This window comes from Haliotis rufescens, unplaced genomic scaffold (genome assembly GCF_023055435.1).
Source record: "Haliotis rufescens isolate VD_foot unplaced genomic scaffold, xgHalRufe1.0.p SCAF_2, whole genome shotgun sequence".
In the NCBI taxonomy this organism is placed as follows: domain Eukaryota; kingdom Metazoa; phylum Mollusca; class Gastropoda; order Lepetellida; family Haliotidae; genus Haliotis; species Haliotis rufescens.
In genome coordinates this window covers 64178532-64191516 of record NW_025963890.1, presented here as the reverse complement: position 1 = coordinate 64191516, position 12985 = coordinate 64178532, and positions in this window count along the sequence as shown.

Below are 12985 nucleotides of genomic sequence, written 5' to 3'. Positions count from 1 at the left end.
AAGTTGGTGTTGTTGTACACTATGAGCTTACATTGTTTCCCAGGGCTGTGATGACACATTTGTCAACACACCTCATCACCAGGGCTCACTTGCACAAAGCTAGTCCTGCACGATGACTGTGGAATATATAATTTTTAGGTATTTTTTAAAACTAAAAGCCCAGGCAAGTCTAGATAAAACTAACCAAGTCTAGTATGCTTGATTCCAGCTGAAGAGGAAAGGTTCTTTCGAAGAAGAAAAAATAAAATTTTAAAGACATGTTTTCATTGACTAAGTGTCAGTCTAGCACAAAGCACGCTCAGGGCTATATAGCCAAGGCCCCATTATTCACCGCAGACTCCCGTCGACAAAGTTCAAGACTGTGAAGTCAACGTTCAACCCATGAATGATGATGGCCACCACAGACTCCCGACATTAGTCGCTCTACCCTCGCTTTGTACTAGTGGGAACCCGTAAAGATCCGGGGTAGAATAGGTCTTCAGCAAACCATGCTTGCCGTAAAAGGCGACTGCGCTTGTCGTAAGAGGTGACTAACGGGATCGGGTTTCTTAGGCTCGCTGACTTGGTTGATGCATGTCAACGATCCCAATTGCGTGGATCGATGCTCATGATATCAATCACTGTATTGTCTGGTCCAGACTCGATTATTTACAGACCGCCGTCATATAGCTGTAATCTTGCTGAGTGCGGCGTTAACCAACCAACCAACCAACCAACCAACCAACAAGTGGGAACAGCAGTTGTCATGGTACGATCTGGTCTCTGGTCGAAGTGAGGAGCAAAACTATTTTGTTCATTAAAACGAAACATCTATATATACACGTATATATACATACTACAAACTTGATGCTGTGGAAGAATTTAAGATATGCATTAAGATCCGCCTGCCATAACTACCATGTTTGTTTTGTTTGTTTGTTGTTTAACGCCGCACTCAGCAAGATTACAGCTATGTGACGGCGGTCTGTAAATAATCGACTCTGGACCAGACAATCCAGTGATTGATATCATGAGCATCGATCTACGCAATTTGGAAACGATGACATGCATCAACCAAATCAGCGAGCCTGACCACCTGATCCCGTTAATCGCCTCTTACGACAAGCATTGGTTGCTGAAGACCTATTCTACCCCAGATCTTCAAGGGTCACATGGAAGTTTGTGAACTATTTTGTTTGTTGTTTAACGCCGAGTCCTGCAATATTCCAGAACGTGGCCTGTAAATAAATCTGGAAACTTAAGTGATCGATAGTGTGAGCTACAAGAACAATTGTAAACCGTATTGATTATTGTTCATACAGTAAAATAACAAAAGTTAGAAATATATATATAAATGATAATATTCTGACACATTATTCGAGGGTGCGTCAGGAATCTTCTTGTGGCTGTTCATGCTATGTATGAATGTACCTAGACTGGACACGGTTCGCAGCCTCGAATAAATGACCTCTCTCGAGACCTCGAACAATATCCTACTTAATGACTTTACAAGAGTATGAATGTGTCATCAGTAAGTAGCTGTCGTATGTTATATATTGTGTCTACAGATCATGTCCAACAGGGTTGGCAGGTTCAGTTAGACGTCTGACAACATTACAGGAATACTTTAAAGACACCAACAAGTACGTACACGGTATTGGAAATAATTATTTTACTGTTAAAACGTGCAAATGGAAGTCATGTGAAAACTAGCACGGTGTAAGTATACACACTGACACAGTCCCGCCCCCCTTGTGTGCAATGGTAGGTCCCCAGGCTGGCGACAATGAATCAAGTTTGCCTGACCCAATGTCAACATGAACTGTCCGGATAGGGTGTGTAATAGACGTGACTGTACACACAGAGACCATGAATATCAAGGGCCACTGTCAGAGAGTACATATATGGGCCCCCAGTCAAATGTATTTTATTTCTTAACATGGCGATAGTGGTTTTATACAAAATCGAAAAAACTCGTTCACGACATTAAGTCTTTACAATAATCCCTCACAACTGCTACTGGTTTGAGGTCGTGGAAACATGTGAAAGATTTAGGATGTCAGTCTTTTAGAAATAAAGATTCTTGGACGATAAGTATATACTGATGGAAAGAAGTTGAGGAACCGATATTTGGGGAAATCACTGTTGTTGGACAAGACACTATGTGTACCCTCATACGTGCACTAAGACAAATATCACTTCACGCGTACTAGTGTATTGTTTACGTCATCCGTACGGCATTGATGAGGTCATTAGAATCTTATTGTGACGTAAGGTCGGAATGACGTCACACGAGAAACGACATCATAGCTGAAGATTGTTGATGTCTTTCGACAATTGTGGTTTTGTAAGAAAGCGGTCGTGATTACTCCTTTTTTCAAAAGGGCAGCTCCAAAGGATATAGAAATGATTAAAAATGAAGAAAGTAGTACACTCGTCAATGTGTCATACTGATTTTACTTGTGTAAGAATTCATATATTACCCTCACTCACGCGCGGGAAATACACGAAGTCTGACACTCGATTCATAATATCAGTATGTAACACGTGCGAGTGTAATAGTCTCTATTTATTACCCATAGGTTGAATAACCGCGTTAATAAAAATTGTATGTGCACTAGTGCAAATATCAGTTCACGCGCTCTAGTGTCTTGTTTACGTCATCCGGACTTCATTCATGACGTGACGTAAGATGCCTTCAACAAAGTAATCGAATAGATAACAGATGTTTCATTTTCTCTACTTGTTGACTCGAAACATTGAAGGAAATGATTTATTTATACATGTTGCTACAGTACTTTTTTCTCTTTGTATTTTGTTTGAACATATGCTTAACGGCGGATTGGTGGTCAAGTACAAACAATGCGCTCTGTATTGTTTGAATAGATATAAACCGTTTTAGATTGCCCTCGCTCTGTGATACTGTGTTATTGGAGCCAAATAATGAAGATCGGGTGGTCAGTCCCGAACTTGTTTGTTTGTTGTTTGATGCCACACTATTCCAGCTATATGACCGCAACAAGCAATTATTCGAGTTTGGGCAATACAATCCAGTGACTGATATCATGAATAATAATCCACGCCGTCGGGGTATGATGTCACACAATCAACCAAGACACCGAGTCTGACCACACGATCCATTTGGTCGCCTCTCACGATCAGCATAGGTTGCTAAGGGACCTATACTAACCCGGGCAGTCTTGAATTATCGTCTGGATCGATGGCATGGATTTATGCTCATGCTTTCAGCCACGGATTTGCCTTATCCAGACTCGATTATATACATAACGCCCTGATGTAGCTGGCATGCTACTGATTGTGACCTAAAATGACCTAGTGCGTAAAGTAAGCCTTGCCGAAGATACATAATCTATACCATCCCGAGGGGTCATATGTATATAACCCCATGTCACGACCCCCGTGTCAGGTCACACCCACGTCTATGTCAGATACAGGCCATATATGCTCGGGGGTGATCCCTCAGGTCGGGGTCAGTGCGACCTCAGGTTGAGGGGTCAACTTCTCAATCTCAAGTTAATTCTTTGGATAAATAAACCGTAAATCCGCCAACCTCTACCCATCGATGATTGTCAGTCTCAATATGATCAGTGTAAGACTGCATATACTCACTCACTCACTTCAATAAGAAACACTCTTTACGTTTGTAAACATGATGTTTTGCCAATACAAGTAACAGATATTTCCAGATCCGCTGCAGGCAGCATACGTGCTTTCATCATGCGGGATCTGGAGTTTGTGAAAGGCGGACACACAGCTACACTGATCCCGTCAAAGACATTTGGCATCACCACATATGATACAATACCATGTGTACACGGGGTCAGTCAAATGATTCGCTCCTTATGAGTGAGTGAGTGAGTATGGTTTTACGCCGCTTTTAGCAATATTCCAGCAATATCACGGCGGGGGACACCAGAAATGGGCTTCACACATTGTACCCATGTCGGGAATCGAACTCGGGTCTTCGGCGTGACGAGCGAACGCTTTAACCACTAGGCTACCCGACCGCCCCGCTCCTTATGCCGTACACATGGTTGCAATGAGTCTAAACGTTTGAAGGTAGCTCAGGTTGTAAAATTACCAATACTAACGTTCCATTAGTGAAATTGCCTATTGAATGTTACGTCACATCAAACCGTATACGCCACGACTGGCCAGGCTGCTTGCACTCAGCAAATCAACAAGTGGCCATGGTAGTTGATCCGTTACTACAAATGTCGTGTGTCTTTTTTAACCTAATACAAAATCGGAAACCACTGTTTGACACTGAGGGTATGGCACCATATGATGTTAACGTTGTGACGTCACAATGGCTAACTACGTCAGAACACCAAACATCATAGCATAACAATAACTTACAATTCATGTACTTCAATATGTTTTGCGCTTAAGGGGGTATAAATAGAGGTTATCACGAGAGTATGTTTTGGGATGCCTACCGAGATGTTTTTAACTTTGTCAGTGATCGCCTTTCATTCCATCCGCCCGTCTACTAGAGTAATAGCCCTTTGTGAAAAGGAAGCTACTTTAGTTTATGAAACGTCAAGTTTGTTTTGGGTCTTCCTAACTTTTCACAACGTTTCGTAACGGAATTACGAAGTCAGATGTCCCACATGGCGACAAAATGAAAGAAGGTAACATTTCGGTCAAGTCCAACTGTTATTAATTCGAGAAAAAAGACCCCAAGCCACAGAGGTCTCAGCTACGCCCCTTTATGGTATTTTAGATAGCTATTTTGACAATGATAACAATTATCTAAGTATTTTTTCTTGTCCAGGTTCTTAACAATATGAAATCAGTGACATCTTTCAGCGCAATGATGTAACATAAGACCCGCCTAGTCTACTATCAGCCAATCAGGAAGCAGTAGTCCGTTAATGGGCATGGCCTAATTATTTTGCATTTTATGAAAACATAAGCGCAAAAGACTTGCTATGTTATCCAATCAAATGCCTCGGAATCACTTGCAATGTATTTATTTCATATTACATCTGCCTATCAAATGTAAAAACAATTGGGAATACCCAGTAAGCGTTCAAGTTCTAATATCTAATCCCACAAAACATACCTTGGCCATCTCATCTACCATCTATGCTTCAGCGGCCCTAGTCCTGTGGTCGTAATTATAGAGCTATAAAGAACTGCGAGCCATAAGTATATACAGAGATCGCAGCGATAAGACATTCCCATGGCCAACTCACAATATATCCACGTCGTTCCACTAAGATCAGTTTGTGTAGCTGGGCATTGCCATGCAGCTTGACGGGACGCTGACAATTTGTCACTCCGACATGTCAAACATATTGTACACCTCGCTAGATTTCTGCTGAGAACAACATGTGTGTTAGGGACTGGTCATTTGATATTCTTGGGGTGGCGTGTCCCAGATTTAAAAAAAATAAATTAGTTCCTTATAAACCTGGTGGACAGTGACCTCCCACAAATTAGATCGTGAGCCTCTTAGTAAGAAATGTAACCTCTTTAGGTCTTTTTAAAAAAAATTGAAATACCCTGACATAGGTCAAAAATGGCAACGCGTTTAACATTACTGCACAGAATGAACTTATAATATGTCTGGGACGTACACAGTCCCATCGTTTAAATGTACTCATATGAACTGATTGCGTGCACATAAGTAGTGGTTCTTTCGATAAATGAGAAATACCAAGTCTGCAGTTTTAATGGAACCAGTTAAATGTGAGCTGAGGAACAACATGTAAACATGAGGAAACATGAGGAGGTGTTAAATGTACTGTGTGATAAACACGATTTTATGTTGAATAAATAAAATCTATGATGGGCATTTAGAAATCAATAATCTTTTTAGGAATTCAAACGATGAAGGGGCAGAAGTAGTTCACAAAACCTGGAAACAGACGATAAAGTTGTTGTCCATAAATGTTTAATGTCTACCGACTGTAAGCGTTTCTATATATATCATTAGATATGCCACCCGTGAACATCCGGGGTAGTATAGGTCCTCAGCAATCCATGCTTGCCGTAAAAGGCGACTATGCTTGTAAGAGGCGACTTAGGGGATCGGATGGTGGCGCTCGCTGACTTGGTTGATGCATGATGTCATCGTATCCCAATTGCTCGGATCGATGCTAATGATGTCGATCACTGTATTGTCTGGTCCAGACCCGATTATTTACAGACCGCCGCCAAATAGTTGGAATATTGCTGAGTGCGACGTTAAACAACAAACAAACAAAACAAGCAATAGATATGCACTCGAATAAGAATTTACAGATTGAGGAAAGCACAGTAAGGTCAATATGATATCGGCAATGAATGATTGAGAGCTACCGATGTGCGCAGTGTTGTTAAATTTGCTGGAATACCTGGGGCATTGAAGTATGGGATTAATATGGCACTTTGTTGTTTTATATGCATTATAGCTTATAACTCGTTGAAAAAGTCCAAAACGTGATATTTATGGATGAAATGGACGAGGTGTGTAACTGAAGTGAGGTTATATACACATGGTCACATGTTTTGTCACCGGTGTTCATTTGACAGCCAGTGGAGCCCATCTGTGTCAATGCGTTCATTTTGAGCGAGCAGACGATACAAATTTAGTTATCACGGAAATAGTCGATGTTTGCCGAAGGGCAGCACGTATTCAGAATAGGCGCTCGGACTGGCCCAGCACGGGAAAAGCTTCAACACAAGCAAGCAGGATTAGCCAACGCTCGCACGTGGAGATCAAGTTTAATAATCGCATTGCGAGTTCGTTTGGCCATGATCGCCACATGAATTCAGTGACGGAAGGAGGTTTTGTCACTTCAGCAAAAGTTTCACCAAAACAAGTCAGTGTGATCACCCCTGCTCCGTTCTCAAGCTTCGCATTTCTCGGCTGTCGGCTGTCAATACAACGTTGACGGATACACTTTTATCAGTTTTTGTTTTCCAAGCGAATTATGTTTGAACTCATGACGTGGAACGAGATCGTCGATAGCTTAATTTCTGAGGGAAAACTCAAGAAGGCCGCCATTTTCGATCTAAATGGCGAAAAGTTGGCAGGAACGAGCGGGATAAACATCACTGGGGCTGAAGCGGTCGGCATTCTCAGGTCCATGGTGTTTCTCACGACAAATATATTCAGCCTGTTTATAGAGGCAATTCAGTACAGCTGTTTCGCCGTGGATAAAGATACTGTGATCGGGAGAAACTCGGATGGAATCTTCGTGGCACAGCGGAGCAAAGATGTTTTGATCTGTGGATTTACTGATGTCAAGTCCGAGGTATCCTGCTTGGGCGGGGTGCGGAATTTTGCCACGAAGTTGACGGATCAAGTTGGGCCGGTCGTCGCTGCCCCGAGCCTCATGTAATGTAAACATGATGTTTAAAAATTCCGGGAGAATTTGTTTTTTCCCAGTCGTGTGATCGAGAAATATGTGAACTCGAATGACAGTAATGAATTGCTCTGTCCATGATGTGTAATTATACTGACAGAAACATATTAATCTGATACGAGACCTTTCGGAAAATATACTAATATTTACTCATCTATATAATTATGTTGTCAAGCATGCTGCGGTTTATTATTGCCAATGACATTCAACTGTGTACATTCATCTATAAATTATCTTCCAAAAGGCCTGGATGTGTGACACTTTGACTTGATTATTGTCCATGACCAAACGTTGCTATTGAACTAATTTACCCTTTAAGGACAGTGACTTTTGACGCGATAAAGCAATAATGTTTTCCTTTGAAACCGCTCTTTCGGTCTGGTCTTGCTTTGTTGCCTATAACCTTCTCTCTATTAAATCTCTTCATAACTCAACCGTACCAGCCCAAGGCGTGTTGTCTCTGTGTGTCACGGGCGAAATGCGACGTTGAAGACAATGAGCTCATCACATAAAACTGTGTTCACTTAGAGCCGCAAGGCCGCCATTGGTATGCGAGGCTATGGAAAGAGAAACCTGCAGGAATTTAACAAGGAAATCCTCCTCTAATATTAATGTTATCTTCCGTTAAATGCCATACATCACAGTTGTGTGTTAATTGTGAATCTCTGGTGTATAAATGTAATGTGATTTCATCCTCTAATATTAATGTTATCTTCGGTTAAATGCCCATGCATTACAGTAATGTGCTAACTGTGAATCTACAATATACATGTAATATATTATCCTGTCTGAAGATTTCATTTGCAAGCATGAATCCGCAATTGATATCCTGTATGTGTTTGTATTAATGTTATGTATTCACGTTGGATGTGTGTCATTGTTTAGTTGATGGTTCAATGTATAATCATTAAGGATTAAAATCCACATACAGAATGTATTCAAGGAAGTACTGAAATGCTATATATACAACACTTAGCGTTGGGTTACTGCCAGATATGTCGCAGTGGTATAGAGGATTACCGTAGATACCAGAAAAAACCTGAAGAGGTGCCCCTAAATGCGACTTTCATTTTATTCAAAGGAAACTTACTATGGTTAGATCAATAAGACAATTGTCTTTTTGTGTATCATTTGATCAACTGCAGTAGACTGAGTTCTGAGCCAATATTGAGCAAATATTAGGAATGATGTGTAGATTATTACCGAGCAGTCTGCGCTCTTTATTAGAATTGTTGCTTCAAGACTTGAACAAGGGGATGTTATTGATGTTTAATGGTAGTACAAATACACTGTACAATTTCTTGTCTACAACAGCAGTATGGAAATACTCAGTACATTTGAATTTCGCCTGAATTTTGTGTGTGAAAGCGTTTGGATGCTCTGTCTGGATGGGCTGACAGCATGTGGGGGTCATTGATGTCTTTACTCTAAACATAGGGACGTACCATTTGATATTCTTATAGTAGCTGGGATTTATTTCCAGTGGGTGCCATGTGTCACTTGGCTGAATGTGCTTCACCGAGACGATCATGCTATCGATCACACTTTTGTCCGGTTTCGAATGGGTTCGAAGTGCGCTGTGCAGAGTTGCGTCCCTTTGGCACACCAGTAACCTATGATTGTGGGTTCGAATGCCGGTTCGCCCCGATTATGTTTCTAGGTTTGTCAGCACCATGCCCGTGCTCGTGGGTTTCACCCAAGTGGTAAACGTCTGAGATCTGCATCACATGGGGCTTTCCTCCCACAGTAAGTTGACACGCCGCGATATAACTGGAACACTGTTAAAAGCGGCGTTAAACCCCACTCACTCACTCACTCACTCACTCACTATCCTCACTGACATTGATCTGTGATTTACCCCATATGGTGCTGGGTATCGCGATGTAGTTGTACTGTCGGTGGTTATGGCATCAAATCTTTCACTCGCTTGTTTCAAAATGTGAAGTTCGTGAAAATGTGATACGTATACTTTGATAGTCAGCCTGACGTATATAAAGATTCCTGTTTGTGTCGAAAACTGCGAATGTCTACTTTTTGTTTTGCTGAAATGTTTTTTTCAGTGCATATATTATAATGATATATATTATACAATCATGTGCTAACACTAGTCCTATCAGTTATATGTTGTTTATTTAAAAGTGGTATTAAAATGTGGTGAAAACTGTGCACTTGTAAGGTCTTGTATATACCAGTGCAGCGGCGCCGATGTGCAGGGTTGCGTCCCTTAGATGTGCGAGCCATTTATGATCATTAGTTCGATTCCCATATTCACCCAGAATATGTTTCAAGGTTTATCAGCGTTCGTTGGTTTCACCAAAGTTGCAAACGTCTCATGCCCCATTGACATGCAGATTTTCACTCTTTTGTATGTTTGCGAATAGAGTAAGTTTCGGGGGCACGGATGGCCCAGTCGTCTAAGGCGCCGCAATTCGCTGTGCAGAGTTGTGTCCCTTGGGCATGCCAGAAACCTATGATTGTGGGTTCGAATCCCGGTTCGCCCCGATTATGTTTCTATGTTTGTCAGCACCATACCCGTGCTCGTGGGTTTCACCGAAGTGGTAAACGTCTGAGACCTGCATCACTTCGGGCTTTCCTTCCACATTAAGCTGACACACCGCGATATAACTGGAATACTGTTTAAAGCGGCGTTAAACCCAACTCACTCACTAGAGTAAGTTTTTCGTGAGATAAAGTATTTATACTTTATTTTCACACGTGATTTAGGCCACCTGACATTGGCATTCCGGATATCTCTTAAAATCTGTCCGGACGGTGGGGTAGCCTTGTGGTTAAAGCGTTAATACGGAAGACCTGGGTTCGATTCGCCACATGGGTACAATTGGTGAAGCCCATTCGAGGTGTCCCCCGCCATGATATTGCTGGGATACTGCACTTAAGCGGCGTAAAACCATTCTCACTCACTCGCTGAGAGTGAGTGAGTGAGTGAGTATGGTTTTACGCCGCTTTTAGCAATATTCCAGCAATATCACGGCGGGGGACACCAGAAATGGGCTTCACACATTGTGCCCATGTCGGGAATCGAACCCGGGTCTACGGCGTGACGAGCGAACGCTTTAACCACTAGGCTACCCGACCGCCCCTCACCCGCTAAGAAGATCAGTCAGTCAACAGCACTCATAAAGAACAAACTTTTTTCCAAAGAGGCAATGGGATATTCCATACAGCTTTTGTTCTTGGACTAGCCCAGGAAAAGAGGACATGGATTAGGGAAAGACCCCCCTATTGGTGGAATCCTGTTGTCAGAGAAACCTTTGACGACGGTCAGTGGGTTCTAAACGTCTGCATGGCTCGCATTATCTGTATGACCTTGGGAGTTTCTTCCCACATCAAACTGATTGAAGTACTATTCAAATGACGTCAACTGTTTGATATGCCTTTCCTTGAAGTTGATGGATGATACAGTTGCAGTGTTCGAAATAAGCGCCTGCCCGTAGGCCCGGGGCAGGCAGATCTCGTATCGGACCCGTGGTTTCAAATTTGTATAGGACCTTATGGTCTACAGTAAGTTTACGTGTCGATTTATTTGTCGCAGTTTTTTTTATGAATGACGGCCTGAAGAGTTTAGAGGGTCTGCAGCGTCTAAAGTACTTGGATCCTGATGTCAGCCTGTTAATTTATTTTATTTCAAATACTGCAAAGTAGACAAACATATGGAAAACAACTTCTAACAGCGACGTTTCGGTATAGATATTTATACCGTTGTCCTACTAAGGATCTATACCGCAACGTCGCAATTACATTATAATAAAGATTTTGTTAACGAAGGTCTTATATAACCTAAGTTTGTCTTGGATTTCTGTTTCTGTGGAGCTCCTAAACTGAGAGGAAACTTCCATTTTATAGCATTTAAGAAGGCAGCTGTCAATGAGTTTTTCCAGACTTGGAATAGTACCCTTTAAAAAGTAGCCAAGCTTAAGAGTTCTTAAGAGAACGAGGCACAGTGATAGACTTTTCGGAAAGCGGAAATACAGTTGTTTTTTTAGCGCAGACCATAAATACATTATTGCAAGCCAAAGGTTCCAAAATCAGCGTAATGTCATACTAACTCGCTGACTCTGGAAAAGGTCAAGAAAGCACGATGTGATTTTCCATATGTTTTAGTTTAATCAATGAATTAAAATAGTTCAATTAATATTAAAAACAAACAAACAAACAAACAAAACCAACACGTGATAAAGGTATAAAAGGTAAGTTTACAAATGGTTTTAGTGCATTCGGAACACGGCAGTGACGAGTTCAGGAATTATGTTGGTCTTAATTAGATCCATATCGGAAACAGATATTGCTTCCTGTTTCGCTCGATGACTGCCGATTGCATGTCACCGTACCTCGATGGCGTGGATCGCTGTGCTGTGAGCACAAAGGGTTCCCATAACGTCCGTAACATAATCCTCTACCTGACACCTCGTTCTGAAACTAAAGCATAGGTAATGTGTCACGAGATGCATAACAACCCTTCTTGTTTAGACTGGTTCAAGCTCTCCGTGCACTGCGACATAGCTTTGACATGCTGTTCTTTGTTGTTTAACGTCGCACTCAGGAATATTCCAGCTATATGACAGCGGTCTGTAAATAATCGAGTCTGGACCAGACAATCCTGTGATTGACATCATGAGCATTGATCCATGCAAATGAGATCGATGACATGCATCAACCAAGTCAGCGAGCCTGGCCAGCCGTTAGTTGCCTCTTACGACAAGCACAGTTTAAGGTGGAAGGATATATATTTTAGCCCATAGGTCTAGAGGGATGCCCTTCCTATGAAGATCAGCACCTCACATTACAGTAAACTACGTTTATAACGAACACGCTTATAACAAACTGACCGGTATAACGAACTTATGTTTTAGTCCTGGCCATTTATTGTGTATACACTCTTCAAAACAGAAAATCACACTCAGATTTTTAGTAAAATTATGTACCTAATAAATTCTATATATTTAATTCAATATCATAGATACAGATATGAAATTTTGGAGCTCGATAGTCACATGTTGTTGTTATTGGCATTGAAACTGTCACATAAAGCCACAATGTAGCGCTGAACGCAGTATTTCGTGTGACCGCCCCGGGCAGCAATCACGGCTCTGTATCTCCTCGGCACTGACTGGATAAGTGTAGGAATTCTGTCCTGCGGAATTCTGCGCCATTCTGCTTGAAACGCGTTGGCCAGTTGTGGGAGTGTCTGGGGCGTGTTCTGACGTTGACGTACACGTCGATCGAGTTCCTCCCAGAGGTTGTCGATTGGGTGAAGATCTGGAGATCTCGACGTCCAGGACAAGGCGTCGATGTGGGCATTATGAAGGTAGTCTATCGTAACGCGAGCTGTGTGCGATGGAGCGTTGTCCTGCTGAAACAGCTCCCTCTGGCGGTCAATGATTGGAAGAAGGTGAGGTTGAAGAATTTGATTCATGTAGTGATTTGGTGTCAAATTTCCCTGAACCACAACCAATTCAGATCTCCTGGTGTCGGATATGGCCCCCTACACCATGACACTACCGACACCGAAGTTGTGGGGCATAACTCTCATTTCGACGACGATAAATACGTTGTCTTCCATCTCGCCCGTGAAGAAGAAATCGTGATTCATCGCTAAACTACACTCG